The 20625-nt window shown below is 43.2% G+C and overlaps 1 protein-coding gene across 3 annotated transcripts in view; it reads right to left on the reverse strand.

The window, feature by feature from the left end:
- MGMT (O-6-methylguanine-DNA methyltransferase) overlaps window positions 1-20625 on the reverse strand; it is a 285595-nt gene that overhangs the window by 257081 nt on the left and 7889 nt on the right. The window contains exon 1 of one of the 3 annotated variants that reach the window (XM_039245760.1): window positions 17265-17385. The exons of 1 other annotated variant lie outside the window; for it this stretch is intronic. The gene's annotated coding sequence lies outside the window, so the exon portion shown is untranslated. Of the gene's footprint in view, window positions 1-12458; window positions 12480-17264; window positions 17386-20625 lie in introns of those variants that run through there. One more of the 3 variants, XM_039245758.1, reaches the window with a different exon arrangement.

Raw genomic sequence — 20625 nt, forward strand, 5'->3', positions numbered from 1 at the left:
ATTTTGGTGAAAATGGGAAACCTGGTCAAAGGGAAAAATCGCAGAGCTAACAGCAGGGGCTGTGTGTGCAGTCGGCAATGTCTCCATTCACTTCAACAGTTTTGTAACACAAGCTACTTTCCGGTAAAATCCCTTCTTCTTCTTCTTCTCTAATTAGGCCTAGTTTATATTTTTAGTGTCCTGTTCAGGCAGATTACTCTCCCCATGGAGATGATGTCCCTGTTAAAACAGCGCAGAGAGGGAAAAGCACATACTCTGTTCATACACAGAAAGGAGTATCTAATGCTTATGATAAAATAAATAAATACAGGGGCACCTGGGTGGCTTAGTCGGTTGGGCGTCCGACTTTCGCTTGGGTCATGATCTTGCGGTTCGTGGGTTTGAGCCCCGCGTCGGGCTCTGTGCTGACTGCCAGCTCAGAGCCTGGAGCCTATTTCGGAGTCTGTGTCTCCCTCTCTCTCTGACCCTCCCCTGCTCACGCTGTCTCTCTCGGTCCTAGAAATAAATAAAAATATTAAAAAATAAAAATAAATAAATAAATAAATAAATAAATACAAGCAAAGAAACCAAATGTCAGAATTGGAGTGCATATAAAGACCACTGAATGCCATTAAGTAAACACTGACCCAACTAGGCCAGTCTGTCCAAGACGGCAGCTCTTAGCCACATGGGATGACTTGTTTAAATGTAAATTAATTAAAATATCATAAAGTTAAAACTTCAGTTCTAAGTCACACTCATCACATTTCAAGTGCCCAGTGGCCACACATTACTGGGGGCTCCATACTGAAAGGCACAGGCATACATTTCCATCACTGCCAAAGGGCTGTCACAGCACTGACAACACTGTCACTTTACAAATGAGGGAAACTGAGACAGGAGATAATGAGCTGATGTCACTGATAAATCAGGAGTCCAGAACTCATGGGGGTCACAGAATGGGTGGCTGGCCACTGAAGATGTCATTCACTTCTCCCCAAGGTGAGCCAAAACTCCACGTGGTCATGGCCTGGTTCAAAGTTGTGAGCATGCCCTACTACATACCCCACCCATGAGCAACTGACACGCATTTATGCATGATGCCTGGAATGACATGCATAAACGGCTGTGACACTGATGGGGAACCAAAACCGTCAGACACAGTTGCTGAACTAAGAAGAGGCTGATGAGCAATTTCTCAACCCAAGACTTCAGATATCTTCTCTAGTTGGTTCAGTTCTCAAAAACCCCCATTAAACATCTTTGTGACAAAAGTTTTTATTAATTCTTTAGGACAGAGTCTCAGCTATGGAAATGCCCTAAATACGCAACAATAAAATGTTACCTGTTACAGTGGAACATTAGGCCGTCTCTAAGAATAATGTTGGCAAAAGTTAAATCATATGGATAGTTACTTATGATAAAAGGTCAGGTGAAAAAGTCAAACACAAAATTGCGATTGTCTCCCGTTTCACAATTACCCTGTGTGAGTGTGCACATGTGTGTCTGTGTACCATGCGACCAAGAGAAGGGGGGGGGGGCGGTGACAGAAAATACCAGCAGAAGCATGGATACACAAGATACTGATGTCAGCACATAAGAACCTTACAATAATTATGATTAATATGTTTAAAACTGGGGGCACCTAGGTGGGCTCAGTTGGTTAACTGTCTGACTCTTGATTTCGGCTCAGGTCATGATCTCACAGTTTGTGAGATCAAGACCCACACGGGACTCTGCTATTAGCTTGGATTCTCCCTCTCTCTCTCTGCCCCTCCCTGCTCACTCATTCTCACGCACTGCCAAAGATAGCAACTAAACCTAAGATTTAAAAAAAAAAAAAAAAAAAAAACTAGTGGAAAAGATAGACAAAAATAGAAATCCAGAGAATTTTAAATTTGGAATTGAAGCACATATTAAAAATGAAATGGGCATTCTATAATCGAAAAATGCAAACTTTGAAACTGGAAATTCACAGGATAGGATTAATGGTAAGCCATGCAGAATAGAAAGCAGAGTTTGTGAGTGGCAAGATGGGTCCACAGAAAATATCCAGACTGCAGTACAGACAAAAGATCCAAACCACAGTACAGACACAAGAGCATTGAAGATGAAGGACAACTGGCAGGAAAGAAACAATAATTGAAGAAATGAGTCAAGAATTTTCCAAAACAGGTAACACCACTCCAGAGATTCAAGAAGCTCCACAAACTCCAAGCAGAATAAATATGAAGAAAAATCACAACTAAATGTAATGCAACTATAAACCAAAGAGAAAATCATAAAAGCAGTCCACATAACAAGTTCACATTTTAGCTTCAAAGAAGCAACAACAGAACTGACAGCTGACTTTTCAGCAAAAACTTTAGAAAACAGAAGAAAGTGGATAGGACATATTTAAATGATGAAATAAAATAGTTGTTAATTCAAGAACCAACAAGGGTTAAATTACTGTGTTTTAGAGGGAAAATAACATTTTAAAAATGGATTCTATCTACTGCCACTCGAACGGCATTAAAAAAAAAATAAAAACAGATTTTCAAGCAGAAGTAAATCATCCCACATGAAAGTATGGTAATGAAGGAAGGAACAAAACTTGCCAATCAATCGATTGGCAAATCGTTCCAAAAGATGGAACACGAAAAGATGGAAAAGATGGAAAGTTCAAATCTAAACAAAGCCCATAAATAATATTAATGCTAGACAATACACATCTTGTACCTGTCAGGATGGCTACATTTAAAAAGTAGCAAGGTAACAAGTATGGAGGGGGGATGGTGGAGACAGGGGACTGGAGTCCTGTGCATGGTTGGAAGCATGGAAAATTATGTATTTGCTACACACAGTAGGGAGTTTCCTCAAAAATTCAGAATTACCACATGATCCAGCAATTTCACATCTGGGTATACATCACAAATAAGTGAAAGCAGGACTTGAGATATTTGCACCCTCGTGTCACAGAAGCACTATTCTCAGGAGTCAAGAGATGGAAGCTACCCAAGTGCCCATCAGTGGCTGAGCAGGGACAGAAAATGCAGGATACACATATGACGTGTAATTTTATGTGTCCACTTGACTGAGCCATGGGTGTTAAACATTATTTCTGGGTGTGTCTAAAGGGTGTTTTCAAACTGAGATTAGCATTTAAATCCATAGACAGAGTAGACTGCCCCCTCAAGGCAGGCGGGTCTCCTCTAATCCACTGAGGTGTCTGAATAGAAAAAACCAAGGTGAAGGAAGGGAGAATTTGCTCTCTCCCAGACTGTCTTCCGGCTGAGATGTGTTATGTTACCTCAGGTTAAGTTTCATTACCTTATGTCGTATCATGTTATATACTATTATATTATATTATATACAGTATGTTATGTTATATATCATATCATCTTTCACGTATAACAAATCCCCTGTTCCACTGGAGAAGCCTGTTACAACGACAGTATTCAGCCTCTAACAATGCAGCAGCAAGGACAGACCATGAGGACACGGTGCTAAGTAAAGTAAGCCAGTCACAAAAAGACAAACACTCTGCGATTCCACTTCTATGAGGTACCTAGAATAATCAAATTCACAGAAGTAGAATTATGTTGCCAAGAGCTAGGCGAGAGCAAAATGGGGAGTGTTTCATAGGCACAAGAGTTTCAATCTTACACGATGAAAAAGTTCTGAACACCTGTAACACGACAATGTGAATATGCCTAACTACTGAACTATTCACTTAGAAATGGCTGAGACGGTGGGGTACAGAGGAAGCTAAATCAGTTAAGTGTCCAACTTTGGCTAAGGTCATGATCTCACAGTTCAGGAGTTCAAGCTCCACACTGGGCTCTCTCCTGACAGCATGGATCCTGCTTCGGATCCTCTGTACCTCTCTCTCTGCCCCTCCTCCACTCACATTCTCATTCTCTCTCACTCAAACATAAACATTTTTAAGAAAAAGAAATGGTTAAGATGGTAAATTTTATGTTATGTGTTTTATCACCACAATAAAAAAATACTAGACAATGGAGATGCTAAGGCAGGAAGTATTAATTGCAACATAAAGGTACATTTCATAATGATCAACAAGTCAGTTCTGTATCCATGTAATATTACCACTTAAAAATATACTAAGGAAAAGACAGAACTAAAGAAACAGACCTAACAAAAATATAATTTGAGCTTTAAAAGCATCTCTTAGTAACTGATAGAACGTGCAGATGAAAGGGTCATGAAGCTCACAAAAGATGTAAACGCTCTTGAGCAGCTTGTTAAGGGTCATACAGAGAACACCACACCCAACAACCACAGAAGGCATACTCTCTGACCCCTTCTCACGTGCAATTCCAAAGCAAGTCTCAACCCGCATCAGAGTACTGAAGTCATACAGGCTATGTACACTGACTGCAGTGAAATCAGACTAAAAATCATTAACAAAAAAGATAACTGGAAAAAAACAAAACAAAACAAAATGTTTGGAAAGGTACACACATCTAAATAATCCTGGGTTAATAAACATGAAATCCTAACAAAGTTAGAAAACATTTTGAATTGAGTGAACATGAAAACACGGAGTACCACCACTTAAGAGAATGCAGCCAAAGCAGTACTCAGAAGGTATGCATAGCCCTGAAAGTGTGTATTATAAAAAAAGAGAGACTGAAATTCATTTTAAGCTTCCATCTCAAGAATCTGGAAAAGAAAAACAGCAAATTAAACCCAAAGAGAACAGAAGGAAATAAGGAGCAAAAATCCCTGAAATAAAAATTAAGCATAAAACAGAAAAAAAAGACCGACAACAGCAAACCCAAAAGTTAGTTCATAGACATCAATAAACTGATAGACTAGCAAGAAGAAAGAGAAGGGACAGTATACTGACAGCATTAATGAAAAACTATGGTGTGGGGTTCTATATGCATCCTGAGAGAAGACAGACACGCTTCCCGGAACACGGGACCATACGCGAAAGCCTCCACACACTAGGCTGTAATCCAAGTGTCAACAAAAGCAGCAGCATCACTGGGCCCCACATGCCCATCGTGGTACGATCACAAGTGTACTGTTCTGCTGTTGCTGTGAAAAGAATGTACCACAAACAGTGGTCTGCACAACCTCCATTTGTCTGCTGATAGTCCTTCACTTCAGAAGTGCCACTGGTCCTGCCTGGGTCCTCTGCTCAGGGTCTCAGAGACCCTGTCGAGGTGTCCACAGGGTGGGTCCTTACCTGCAGGCTCTGGGGAGAATCTGCTTGCCAGCACATGTCTGTCAGCTGCTACAGAAGCCACGTCCCTCAGCTGTAGGACTGGGGCCCTATTGCCTTGTAGGGGGCAGGCGGTGACCACCCCTGGGTGCCTTGTCCCACGACCCCCTCCACCTAAGCCACAGAGAGTACTCTGTCCTGCTGATGTCCCTGACCTCTTCTCCTCCCACCAGATGGGAGAGCTCACTGCTTTAACAGAGCCCTGTGATCAGGTCAGGACCCCTCCAACACTCTCCCGATCTTTAGGTCAACTCATGAGTAATCTCCGCTGCATGTGTAAATCCATTTCTATGTAACGTCGCAATCACAGGAGCGACAGCGGGGGGCAGAGGCCATGGGTTAACAGCTTAGTATTAACCTACGACGAAAGTTAGTAACAAAACCATAAGTGAAAATCTCCATGTTTTGAAATTTAAAAATACTTCCAAACTCACCACTCAACAAAGAAACCATAATGAAAATTAAGACATTTGAAAAGTCCTGACAGTGAAATCATGACCCACTACAACTTTTAAAGTACAGTGAAGCCGTGCACAGAAGACGCGATGTGAAATCAACAAAGGAAAGAGTAAAAAGCATAAGGTAAGCCTTTAATTTGAAAGTCAGAAACAGGACAGAGAATAAGGAACAAGTAGAAAATACCAAGCAGAAATGTCTGAGCTATTAAATCTAAGACAATACACAGGATCACAGTAAAAATCTGGTTCCTAAAGACTATAAAAGACAGGCAAACACTGCCTAAGATACAACAAGTAGAAAGGAAAGTGAAAATAATATCAGGAATAAAAACAGGGAACATGATTACAGAGATTTAAAACATTCAAGAAGACAATAAACTATTTGTAAAAAAAAAAAATAAAAAAAATAAATAAAAAATAAAACATTCAAGAATACTAGGAACAATTTTCCCTCAAATACTGAAAACTTGGCTTCAGATAATTAACCTACCTGGAGCTTTAAAAAAATAATCTTATAACCAGGAAAACAATTAATTCACTAGTTTTATAAAAGTCTTCCCACAAATACCAGGTTATAAAGGCAAAATGTACCAAATTTTAAAAGAAAAGATCATATGAAATGATCTTATAAAAAACAGAATTGTCAACCCATTCCATGGGACCAATGTATCCTTGAAACCCGAACCTGACAAGGATAGTATAAGGAAAAAAATATTAATAAGCAATCTCATTCATAAACACAGATGTAAAAATCCTAATCAAAAAAATAGTAATTAGTGGACAAGTTCATCCCAAAAGTACAAAAATGATTTAACCTTAATAAATCTACAAAAGTAAGAAGGCCTGAGTGGCTCAGCCTGGATAAGCATCTGACTTTGCCTCAGGTCAGGATCTCACAGTTTGTAGGTTCAAGCCCCACATCGGGCTCTCTGACAGCTCAGAGCTGGGGGCCTGCTTCATATTCTGTGTCTCCCTCACTTTCTGTCCCAATCTTTACTCACACTTTGTCTCTCTCTCTCTCTCAAAAATAAATGCTAAAAAAATTTTAAATATAATTTTTTTAATGTTCATTTTTGAGAGAGTTCGAGTGCGCGCACATGTGTGCACGTAGGGAAGAGGCAGATGGAGAGAGAGAGGGAGACACAGACTATGAAGCAGGCTCTAGGCTCTGGACTGTCAGCACAGAGCCCAATGCGGGGCTTCAGCTCACAAACCATGAGATAATGAATGACCTGAGTTGAAGTCAGACACTGAGCCACCCAGGCGCCCCTAAAAAATTATAAATAAATAAGTAAATAAATAAATAAATCTACAAAAGCAAATATGCACATTAACAGACATGGGGGTGGGAATCACAATAATTTCAAGAGATGCAGAAAAATCATTTAGCAAAATTCAGAGCCTATTAATGATTTTTAAAAATTTCTCAGACAAAAAGGAAGTTTCCTTTTTACCAAACGCCTATCAGAAGCTTCATTTTTGGTGATGAAAAATTAACAGCTACATTTAACACAAGGTAAATGTATCCATTATGATTCTATCTTCACTTAACAGGGCAGTGGAAGTCTCAGCTAGTGCAATATGGCATGTAAAAGTAGTAAGTGATTAACAGAGTGGAAAGCAAGAAGCCAACTCTCATACATAGTGTGATCAATTGTTCGTGTATAAAAATTCAAGAATATACATAGAGCATATTAAAATTAAAGAGAGGAATTCAGCAAGGAAACCAGATATAAGATGAGCACACATAAATCAATATAGCATTTCCAGGTACCAATCACAAAGAAAGAATTACCTAAAAAAAAAAAAAAAAAGATCCCATTTATAACAGCAGCAAAAACACTAAGGGCCTGGGGAAAACATCACAAAAGATGGGCAAGCTCTTCATAAAAAAGACTATTAAAAATGGGCAAGTGCTAAAGAAGACATAAATAAATATACAGAAAGCATATGCCTAAAGAGGAAGATTCACATCATAAAGATGTTATTCTCCCCACATTAATTAATTATAGATGCAAGCACTTCCGATCAAAACATCAAAGGCTTTTTCCTAAAAATATGACAAGCTGATTCTGAAGTTTGTATGGACGACTAAGATAGAAAGGTTTATGCCACCAATGTTAAGAGTTAGCCTAAAGCTACAGTAATTAATATAATGTGGTATTAGTACAGAAATAGAACTATAAAGGAAAAGAATCACAAATTCAATTATCTTCGACTACATGAAAATTAAGAACCCTTGTCCACTGAAAGGCAGTATAAAGAAAATCAAAAGGTAAACCACAGACTGGGGAAGATGACTGCAGCCGGGGTAACTGATAAAGGACTAGAATCTGGAAGATAAAAATTCTCCTGTAAATCACTCAGAAAAGGATATTTCAATAGAAATACAGGCAAAAAAGGTTATGAACAGGCATTCTGCACAAAAGGAGTCATAAACGGCAACACGAAAAGATGCTCGAACTCACTGGTAATCACAGAAATGTAAATTAAGATCACAAGGAGACAATTATTTTCTATCCAGTAGGTTAACAATGATTAAGTAACTCCCAAGTTTTGGTAAGGATGAGCACCAACTGACAGGAGTCTAATCTGCTTCAACCATTTTTACAAAACAGCTATTGTCTTGTAACACTGAACATTGACAGTGCAGTAATTGTACCCTTGAGTGTACAGCAAGGAGAAATGGTTACAAATGTGCACTGGAAGCAGCATACAAGAGTGATCATAGCTGCAGTGGGTGACAGACAAAAACTAGGAACAATTCAAATGCCCAGGGACAAGAGACTAGAAAAGTACACAAGAAACGACGGCATAGCTGTATAACAATATGCTGAGATGTACAGACCCGCACCACAGCCCCGCACCACAGTCCCGCACAACTCAGTCAGAACTCAGGAAAAGAATTCCAAGCAGAAGCAAGCAGGCAAGCCGTGCAACACTCGAACAGCACAATATGCTCTTTATAAAAGTCAAACAAGCCACACTAAATGAGATCTTGTTGAAAGTAGCTGGGCAGATGGTGAAACTATACGTAATTTAAAAAGCAAGACAATGATAAACACAAACTTCAGAACAGCCATAACCGTGAGGTAGGGAGAGCGGGGAGGGTGGGAGGCAGGACAGGAGAAGAGATGCACAGACACCTGCCTCAAGAGAATGTATGCTCCTCAAATCAGCGGTGACTGGCAGGTGCCCTGATCATGATCTGGGCTTCATTCATGCCTTACTACATCTCATGCACTCTTTGGCAGGTATCAAACAACACATAATTTTACCTGATTTTTCAAGTTTACTTTTATTTATTTTGAGAGAGAAATAGAGAGCAAGTGGGGGAGGGGCAGAGAGACAAAATCCCAAGCAGGCTCCAGGGCTCAAACCCACATACGGTGAGATCATGAGCCAAAAGTCAAGAATCCTTGAGTTGGACGCTTAACTGACTGAACCACCTAGGTTCCCATGACACATAATTTTAAAAGGAAAAAAAGAAGGAAAGAGAAAGGGAGGGAGGATGGGAAAAGAGAAAGAAAAAGAAGGAAAAAACTGCATCAGATAAATCACCGATGATCAACTTAATATAGTAAAGAATACTGAAGCCGAAATTCTGTAAGCTGGGAAACTGACAAAACCTGAAGACCTATATCTGGTGACTGGAAAATAACAAAGAATGCTTTTACTGAAGGGTAAATACCATGCTAAGAGAAACTTTCAAAGCTTCATCATTCCAGATGAAAATCCGGTCAGTTTCCATTGCATACCAGCACCCCGTGTCGGTTCACATACACGAAGTTTGCGTGTAATCCAAACCCTCCTAGGTTAACACAGTTCCCCCTCGACTTCCCTAGCAACTCCAGAGATGCGGCATCACTGAAGTGACTTGGTCATTCACATACGGTAGGAGGCACAGTGCCCATTTTAGGAAGTTTTTGGCAAGCACCACGCCATCACAGCCATCCGCACTTCTCACACTTGAATGGACAACAGTGAGGGCACAGGCAACCACTCCACGCAGTCTCCGCGTCCTGCGGTAGGGCGCACATCTATGTCACCGGGCATGTGCGTGGCAGACGCACACTCCAGACCACCAGGCTAGCTGCACCTATGTGCTGAGCACTGGCACTGCCACCCGATAAGCCTGGGACAAAAGACAGCCTCAGTCCATTCATTTTTCAGACGCAGAGCTGTGAAGAGCTCTCTAGACAGTCAGGTAGACAGCGATGCAGGGGGTTAATGTTATCACCACTATTAAATTTAATTGATGAAGGTCTGGGCTGGCAGGGTATTAACGGCAGTGGTGTGTGAATTCTGGCAGGAAGGAATATACTCTTCTCCTGTCTGGTCTCATCTTCAACAGCACGAAAATGCCAAAATGACAGCCTTCAGCACAGCACGTTTCCAGCGGCACCACGCACTAAAAACTGCCAACAGTGACAAGAGAAAAATAATCGGAGTCCAAGGGGCCCGTGATTTCCTCGGACTTCCCAATTCTGGTCGTCTCAGTATGAAGCTGAAGTGGTCCTCCTTCAGAGTAAAAATACAAATAGTGCTCTTTACGTTTCTCAACGGAGAGTCAACCCATTTCCCTGCCACCTGGGACTCACCCACACGTCACTCTTTCCGCCGACCAGATCTAGCATGTGCAGAAACACTTCAGCCCCTTTAAACACAGGAAACGGGCAGACACACAGGGCATGGGAGAGTCAAGAAGGTACCAGAAGAGAGTGAGCCAACTCAGAACATAGTTGGTCCACTTTGACATCCAATGGGGTTATTACAGCACATGAGGCAGGGCCACCGAGAGCAAGAAGCACAGGGAGTGGGCGGCACAAAGGGCCAGACAGTCAGCTGAAGCATCGGAAGTTCAAGTGCTCTGTTCAAGGCCAGATGAGAACCAGCCATGCCCAGAGATCACAGCCAGAGTCCTGGCCTTCAATCTCCTGCTAGTGCCTCTGAGGGGCCACATATCCCAGAGGTCAGAAGGCACGGGAACCAGCAGAGCGGGAGGGATGCCCTCCCCAAACCCTCATCCGCTGACTCCTAGCAGACCCCTGGGTGACAGACGCCTTCTGAGAAGGCCCTCTAATTGTTCCCCTCCCACCTCCAGTGCAATCAACGAAAACCACAGAACACTACCTACCTTAGTTCCCTAAGCAACAGGGATACCGTCAATTTAAATTGAGGATCCACAAGAAAACAGGAAAAAAAAATCATACAAAAACCATTCCTGCATTTGGTTGTTTAAAAAAGCCAACATTAAATTGTTTACTATCCCTTATTTAAAACTTTAAGACAGGGGCGCCTGGGTGGCACAGTTAAGCATCCAACTTCGGCTGAAGTCCTAATCTCGTGGTTTATGAGTTCAAGCCCCATGTTGGGCTCTGTGCTGACAGCTCGGAGCCTGGAGCCTGCTTCAGACTGTGTGTCTCCCTCTGTCCCTGCTCCTCCCCTGCTCACATTCTGTCTCTCTCTCACTCTCAAAAATATGTAACATTTAAAAAATAAAAAAACATTAGGACAAATTCCTCCCACAGAAAGTGGTTTCTCTCTCCTGAATGGACAATCTTCATGTACAGATTATACAATGAATGAGTGCTGGGGGGCAACTATTTCCCTTTTCACCATGGCCATCTGGAAACTCAATGACAGATTTCATTTGTGCTTGCACATCTATCCTTAGCCTACGTTTCCTGGAATACTGAACTTTCTTAGTGCCTGCTTCTCTGGCAACCACAACTACCCAAATACGGTCAAGAAACATAAAACAAACAGAAAAGCCTTCTGACAGAAGGGAAAACAGCTGTCACAAAATCTGTGCACTAAAGGTCATGGGCTCTGGAGCCAGCCTGCCTGGTTTAAAACGGTTATTGTAAATATGTCCCATGTGTTCAAGACAGAGGAAAACAAGACCACGTTAAGATATAAAAAAGACCCCAATGGAACTTAGATGTAAAATAAAGTATCTAAAATTAAAAATACACCTGGTGTGATTCACAGATTAGATATGGCAGAAGGGAAACCTCAGTGACAATGAAGAAAAAATATAAATATGTTGTAAACTATCCAAGCGGAGGGGAGAAAAAGACAGAAGGAAATGAACAGGCATGCATAAGATTAACCAATCTGCCACACATCGGAGCCACCTGAGGAAAAGGAAAAAGGCAGAAATATATTTGAAAAAATATTAACTATTTCTTCAAATTTGATGAAAAATCTATACTCGCAGATGCAAGAAACTCACTGAAACCAAAGCATTAGAAACGTAAAGAGAATTAAGCAGGCGCATCATAATCAAATTGCTGAAAACACATGATAAGGGAAAACCTCCAAAGTGGCCAGAAACGGGAACAGGGCACGTTCTGTGCAGAGGGAAGCAGTAAGCATGACAGACAGCACACTGGTCACCAGGAGCTATGTCAGGCAGGACGCAACGGAACGCCACATTTAGAGCATGGAAAGGAAAAAAGTGGTCAATCTAGAATTCTCTACATGGCAAGAAACCTTTCAAGAAAAAAGCAAAACAAAGCCTTTTTCAAAAAAAGAAGAAAAGGAAGACAGTTCCGATACTAGCAGACCTACATTTGGTAAACACTGATGCAAGTTTCTTAGGCATAAAAAAAATGATACCAGATGGAGAGTTGGATTTGCACAAAGGAAGAAAGAGAACAAGAAATGGAAAATACGCAAATAAATATAAAAGCTGAGAAGAGGGGGATCCTATTTTTAATCTCTTTAAAAGATAACTCAGCACCTAAAGCAAAAATAATGCTACATTCTGGAGCTCGTACCACATGCGAGTGTAATAGGACCATGGGCTGAGAGACTGAAGCTTCGCTTGCACGGAGCTCACACTGCAGAGCGATGAACACCATCTCATAAACTCAGACAGCGGGAAGCTAAATACGCACACAGCACCAGATAGCGCCCACTAAAAAGAAAAGAGAGAGAGCTGATTAACCAAGAGTATAGATAAAAATTAAGCTAAAATCATTAAAAACATACACTCAAATAATCCAAAAGTAGGTAAGAAAAGGAGGAGGCAAGAGATGAAATGGGACAAACAGAATGCGAACAGCAAGACGGTGCACTTAAACCCAAACCAGACTGACGATCACATAAATGCAACTGCTCTTGATACGCCAATGCCTAAAAAAATATTATCAGGTAAGAGCTTTTACAAACAAGAGACTCAACTGTATGCTGCCTACAAGAATCACATGTGACATGTAATAACAAAATAGGTAAAATGTAAAAGGGGGAAAAGCATATTCCCCAGAAATGCTAATGAAAAGAAACCTGGAGTGGTCACCTTAGTATCACGAGGAATTTGAAAATAAGAAATACTATTATGGCAAAAGGCAGCCATTTCATAAAGCCTAACGGGTTAACTCACCATGAAGACACAAAAATTCTAAATACTGGGATGTCTGGGTGGCTCAGTCAGTTAAGCATCTGACTCTTGGTTTAGGCTCGGGTCATGATCTCACGATTTGTGAGTTCAAGGCCCACTTGGGATTCTCTCTCTTTGCCCCTCCCCCATTCTCAAACTAAACGTTTTTTTTTTTTTAATTCTAAGTATGCATGTACCTGAGAACAAGTTTGAAGCAGATGAAGAGCTGAGAATCGAAGGAGAAATAAATCTCAAGCTATAGCTAATAACTTAAAGAGCAGGGAGACGGAAGACCTGAACTACAAAATCAATAAACCTGACCCAACTGACACTGGAAAGAGCACTCTTCCCAAAAACCACAGAATATACATTCTTTTCAAGTGCATACAAACATTCACCAAGACAGATCATGTTCTGGACCATAAAACAACTCTCAATAAACTTAGGGCTGAAATCATAAAAAATATGTCTTCTGATCACAAGGTAATTAAATGAAAGATCAATGACAGAGAGACATCAGAAAATTCCCCCACTATCTGGAAGTGAAACATTTCTAAATAACCCATGCATTAAAGAAGAGATCACAAAGGAAACTGGAAAACACCCTGCACTGAATGAAAATAAGACGACAATACAGCCATCTGTGGGACACAGAGCATGCTTCCTGCCTTCCAGGGAACACTTAGCACTAAGTGTTAACATGAGAAAAGACCAAGGGCTCAACTCAGTGATCTAAGCTTCCACCTTAGCAAACTAAAAACAGAAAGTAAACTAAACTGGAAGTAAGTAGAAGAAGGCAATAATAAAGATGAGAGAGGAAATCAATAAAAGACAAAAGAGAGAGAAAATCAATTATAACAAAAGTTGGTTCTCTGAAATCGACAAACCTCTAACCGGACCAATTAGAAAAAAATAAAGAGAAAGAAAACACAAATAACCAGTATCACTAATAAAAACAAGGACTGGACACTCAAAGGACAGTAGGAGAATATTAAAATAACCCTGGGCCAATAAATTCAACCAAGTTAGATGGAACGGCCAGATTCCCTGAAAAAACAAAAATTACCAAAAAAGTAACTTAGGAAGAAATAAATGACTTGAATAACTCTGTCTACTAAAGAAACTGAATGTGTAGTTTCTATCCTTCCCACAAAGAAAATCCCACATTTAAAGAATCCTAACAAGCATTTAAAGCAGCAGCGTTAATAATAGCACACATATATTCCAACAGAAAAGACCTCATCTCATGAGTCTAGGATTGCCCTAATTCCAAACCAGAAAGACATTCCAAGAATGCTTCACCTCGGTATCCCTCAGATACTCAAATCCTCAAGGTATGAAAATATTAATACATCAAGCCCAAGCGGGGATTACCCAGGAATGCAAAGTTGGTTTGACATATAAAACTCCTGCATGTAATTCACTGCATTAACAGCACAAAGGGAAAGCTGCCCTAATCTGACAAGGAGCTCCTACAAAAGTGCCCAGCGAAGATGACTCTTTATGGTGAATAACCATGATGTGAAACAAGCTGGCACCAAACTCTGGAGGGAATCCTCCTACCCTACGGCTCCACAAACCCAAGGTCAATGGGGAAAAAGCCATTCCTGTAAGAATGTCCAGATGAAGCGATCAAGCTTGTGATCTTTATTCAATCCTCAACCATTTTCAGCACTCTGGGCCTGGACGGGAAGTACGCTGGGGCAAAAGGTGGCTGTCTGCAGGAAAGCACCTGCCTGGCTGCCTGAGGCTGCCTGAGCTCTTCCCAAGAGCCGGCCCACTCTTCCAGGAAACAAAAGCTTTACTCATACAAATGAGTAACCAACTATGGTTACTCAGACTTGGGTATCTGGCCGACATTTCCTCAAAAATAGAGTGACAGTATTTGCTGCCAATGATACATGGTAAATTGAGAACTTTAAGTGATGATTACAACTCTGGGAAATTTGTATCCACCACCGTGGCTCCCAACTCTAAGGCTGCTCTAAGGAGAAAGGCAGTGAGATTAACAAGCACGGGTTTTAATACTGCATTACGAAACATGTCAACATTTGGAAGATGTGTATAAATCAGCAAACTGGTCTTTTCCAGAAGACCAGCGAATGATGTTACAAAATCATTCAAGGTGCAAGACACACCAATCAATTTTCACATAAGGGAGTACAAACAGCTCACTAAAGGGCTCAGATTCCACACAGCAAAGAACCTTCAAGGAACAAATACTTGCCGAGTTCTGATGCCGCCTCAGAGAATATCCACAATTATCTGGAAAAGCTATTAAAATGTCCCTCCCTTACCAGTTACTTGTTTGGATGAAGCCAGATTCTCTCAAGATGCTTCAACTGAAACACATCACGACCGACAGAATGCGGGAGCACACGTGAGATCTTGCTGCCTTCCACTAATCCAGTCATTTAAAAGACACGGAAGGGGGCGCCTGGGTGGCTCACTCAGTTGAGAGTCGGACTTCAGTTCCGGTGATGATCTCGCAGTTTGTGAGTTTGAGCCCTGCGACGGGCTCTGTACTAACAGCTCATAGCCTACAGCCTGCTTTGGATTCTGTGTCTCCCTCTCTCCCTCTCTGCCCCTCCCCCACTTGCACTCAGCCTCTCTCTCAAAAATAAACATTAAAAAAAATTTTAAAAGATATAGAAGTAAACCAATACCATTCATTTCATTGTTTTTTATGGAAAATAGTTACTTTTCATTTTAAAATGTGTTATTTACCATTAAAATACAATCAGTTTATTGCAGCTTAAATGAATTAATATTTTTAAGTTTCTCAATGCTAACTTCTAACGTGGTAAATACTGATATGTGACTCACAGAAGTTATCTGAGACCTCCAGTAAGTTTTCAGAGTGCAGAAAGTCTGAAACCAAACCATGTGGGGCCCACTCCAGGGCTGGACTCTACCCGGACGGACCCAACCACCCCCATCTCTACCTCCTGTAACCCAGGTGCCTTTCGGGACCTAATCCCCCATCTGCAAACAGGAGCAAGAAGAGGGAACACCTCTGTATTCCTGACATCCGGAACACAACCAGAGGAACATCATACGAAAATACCCATTTTCCTACCTTTTTAAATGATTTCTACTACCTCCACCTCTACCACCTCCTGTACAAACTTCTTCATAAAAATTTGATTAAATCTAGGAGACTTCCTTATAAAGCTCCACTAGAGAGAATATATCATTATTTCAGCTTAGAGTTGGAAACAAAAAGAAAAAAAAAAAAGAATCCTTTGGTACTGTAGCAAGTCAGTGTTTCTGAATACAATTCCATATGAAAACATTTAAAATACATTAGATTTTTGGTCAAGATGAAAGACCAAAAAAAAAAAAAAATCAAGCAATCTATTCTAATTGGGTTCCCATGGTAACTCTACAATTGGGTTTTTCAATATAACATCCCAAAGGCCCAATGCACACTTGTAAAATATACTTCAAACAGCCTGAATTGTTTTTACATTACAGCACTCCCAGGAAGATCAATTACTATACATCCCCACCCTGACTATTAGTGGCAGGACACGTTAACGCTGCTTGCCATATTAACATAAGTCATATAAGGAACACCACATATCACAATCATTGTATAAAACTAATCATACACTTCAGATTCATCAAACCCGCTCTGGGTAATAAACCCATACTACTGTTGTCACAGAATCATGTTTACCAAATGTAAGAAATCGAGCCCAACGACATGCCACACCATTATGCCTCTCTTATTGATTTCAAGGATAAACAGAATCAATCATTAATAATTACATTATAAGATGGCCCTCAAGGTTAATCATATTCTTAGAGACTCTCACTACGGAATTAAACAACAAACATCGCTGTACTAATAAATAAATAAATAAAACATAACTGAGAATTCAAATCCACATTTTAAATATTAACAGCACTATATGAAGCACAGCACACTCCCTCACCGGGGAGTCTAGCTTCTCCCACACTGACCGTGGCACTCTCTCCCTGCCAAGGGGGATTCCGGGGCACAGTGCTGGCCCGCACGGCAAGGGTACAGAGGGCCCTGGCCACAGCTCAGCAGTGGCAAGATGCATTAGGTAAAGTTTACAACTTGAGTTTTCTTGCAATAAGCATAAAAATCCCTACACATCTGATGCATTCTGCAGATCTACACCCCATAACACGAACTGCTGCTTGGACAGAAGTAAATTTAACAATCTCCTACCTTTTTATGTCCCCCATCAATGGCCACAGGTGTAACACAGGCCAATTTGATGGAAGTGCAGGCCAGCAGCTTCTAGTGAGAAGTATCTTGCTAGGTTCCCAACTTGACAGAGACCTCCAAAAATCCTGAAAGACAGCTCAGCTTGAAAAGGAGCAAGCTGCACGGTTCTTAGAATTCGAGCTGGTGTCAAACACAATGGCCACATGGTGCTCCTCAATCCAGGCAGAATTAGACACTGAACTGGTCAATGTCAAGAGAAAAATCAAACAACCAATACAAAACCCCAACCAGCAGCTCTAGACTAGCTCCCCAACCCTCCTCCTGCTTGAGAACCCCGGTTCCCCAGCACAGCACACTCCCCTCCCTACCCCTCTCTACCCCTCCCTCCCGCGCTGCAGCCTGGAGCACCTCCCAGAGCAGGCCCATCCAGTGCCACAATGTCACCAGGCCCGCCAACAGCTGCCCCGGCCTTCTGGGCATCTGTGGCCTTGCCTGCAACATCTCCCATCTGCAACCTTTGGGGTCCCTGGGAATAAGATATCAGTTTCTGTTTATCCTGTTTTCTGTCACCCCTCTGCGCACTCACAGCTTGGGGGGACGCTGGGGGCTAACCCTGCGAACCATCCTACGTTACTTCTGAGCACTGCCTGACCACAAAGTTCTCCTTCCAAAAGTCCAGCTTTCCACACAAACCCCAAATGAGCGTTGTGCTTCTGAAGTAACTGGTCTGCACTTCACCTGTGTACTGGTCAGCTCAGCAGCCACAACGGAATAGCACAGACCATGCGGCTTCCACAGAAATTTGTTTTTTTCACACTTCTGGAGGCTGTAAAGTCCAAGATGAAGGTTCTGGCCGATCTTATGTCTGGTAAGGTCTCTCTTCCTGGCTTGCAAACCGCTGCTTCATCCTCCCACCCTCCAATGGGGGTGAGGATGAGGGGAGGGGAGCAGGGAGAGATCTGTCCCTTCTTATAAGGCCACCCATCCCACTGGATGAGGGCCCCACCTTATGACCTCATTAAATCTTAATTACCTTCTGAAGGCCCCTCTCCAAACAGTCGTGTCAGGGGTTAGAGCTTCTACCTAGCAATCTTAGGACGCGCTTAACCCCTGGCTGGCCCTCCGTCAGGCAGAAGCCCACCCCAGCCTTGGAGAGCTTCTCACACAGAATTCCAGCATCAAGAGATGAAACCTACACCAGTATGGCAGACACCTGAGCGTGAGTGTGTGGGCCGAAGGAAGGAAGGGCGTCGGAACGGCTGTGTTTGGCCGGGTCAGAAGCAGAGGAGGGGAGTGGGGCCTCCTGCCCATCCACTCTTAGAGCAAAGCCCTGGTGCAGAGGCTTCTAGAGGATGCTGTCCACAAGCAGCGGGCTATAAGGGGCTTTAGGAGTCGTCTCACAGGCTCATTCCATTTAGGACCTGGGTGGCTGGGAGGGATTACCTTGGAGCATTTCTTCCCCGCCCCACCAAGAGGAGGAAGAGGCCGACCGCGCAGATTCTGGTCTTGCGCCTGAGTGTCGAGCTTCTGCTGTCCGGGGCCACTCCAAGCAGTGCCCGAGCCAGGCCCCCAGCCCCATTCCGGGTGGAGTTAGCTTCCCAGGAAGCTTCCCTGGAACCCTCAGGGATAAGGCAGGGGACCGTGTGGGGCTTGGGAGGCAAAGCAAATGAGGTCCCAGAGACCGGAGCCAGGCAGCCTCTTCGCCAGCGGTGCAGGACAGACTTGAACACCCTCCTCGCATAAACCTGGAGCCCACGTGCACTTTGTTCTGGACCCCGAGAGGCAGCCTCAAGTCTGAGGGCCGCACAGAGGGGCCAACCCTCGCTGGCCTCCCAAACACGACCGTCCAGTCCAGGTAAACTCCGGGCGGCCTGAACCCGGTCCTACTGCAGCAGCAAGCACCCCACAAGCCAAACAGATCACATACGCATGTAGCCAAGATCATCTTTTCAGCAAGTACCTGGGACTTCCTACATCAGCGCCAGGGCACAGCTGAAGCCCGACAAACGGCTGCTTCCAACATCAGGACCACGAGATGCCCCTGCTTCGGGCCGGTACAAAAGGTTTAACCCACCCAAGGGTCCGCCCCGTCTTAACTGTCCTGACCACTGCGGCAGGAAAAGAGCACCTCGGGCCCAAAGAAGGCTCCTCGGCAGGAGCCCCCGCGGCACAGGGAGGGAGGGCCACTGAGGAAATGAGAACCAGGGCGCCTGGAGGTTTTCCCGCAGTGACAAGTGGTCCGGAGACACCACAAGAACAGCAATGGCACTCTCGGTCCAGAAGGAAATGTTCTAATTACACTCAGGGCAGAAATAAACATGTTTTAAAAAAAGAAAAAGAAAAAAAACTGAGAGAAAGTTTTTAAAGCCCGTATTTTGTAGAAAAGAATCCCTAACCACTGATAACAGGCCAAGCCCCACGTGGCCTCAAGCCGGTGGGAGAGCCACCGCCAGGCCGTCACCTGGTACCCCGCCCCCCAGCTCACCCAGGACCGTGTGGGCTCAGCGGTGAAAGCGGGGGTCCCAGTACACGGCTGGGGACCCACGACAGGACACGGGTCTCCCAGAGCCCACCCTGCTGGCAGGCAGAACACCTCCACGGCCCTGACTGCAGCCAGGATGGAAAACGTTGAATATTAAGAATCTCATTCCATTTTGGAAACTATTTGTCCTGATGGTTCTTGAAACAAATTCCAAAAGCAGCGTGAGGGGACCGCCTGGCGCCCAAACTCCCCACTGACCCGGCAGGGACGGCACCCCGCCTGGGCCAGAGACGGATGGGCCTGGGTGGGTGCGAAGGCCGTGATCTGCAAACACGCCGGCAGAACGCACCGCATCCATCTGACCTGACAGCTTAATCTGACGACAAGGCATCGGTGACGGAAACAAATTCTTCTGCACAATAAAGAATAGCACACATGGGCTTTTCTTGTGATGGCTACCTAAACTCACTAACTTCTGAAAATACATCATTTCTTTTCTTTGTTCATTATTCCAGAAACTTCCACCTGAGTGAGACAAGCCTTACTAAGGAGAGGGGCTGCGAACGCACAGCAGGAAGCAGGACTCAGCCCCACACCCTCCTGTTCGGCCGCTACTGATGTCCTTTCTCAACTCAGTTCCCCGAGGCTTGGAAAAGCCGTTTCAGGGGCGCCTGGGTGGCTTAGTCGGTTAAGCGTCCGACTTTCACTTAGGTCATGATCTCGCGGTTCGTGGGTTCGAGCCCCGCGTCGGGCTCTGTGCTGACTGCCAGCTCAGAGCCTGGAGCCTGTTTCAGTCTGTGACTCCCTCTCTCTCTGACCCTCCCTTGTTCACGGTGTCTCTCTCTCTCTGTCTCTCCTAGAAATAAATAAAAAATATTT

This window comes from Hyaena hyaena, unplaced genomic scaffold, assembly GCF_003009895.1.
Source record: "Hyaena hyaena isolate Hyena2069 unplaced genomic scaffold, ASM300989v1 scaffold_265, whole genome shotgun sequence".
Taxonomy (NCBI): domain Eukaryota; kingdom Metazoa; phylum Chordata; class Mammalia; order Carnivora; family Hyaenidae; genus Hyaena; species Hyaena hyaena.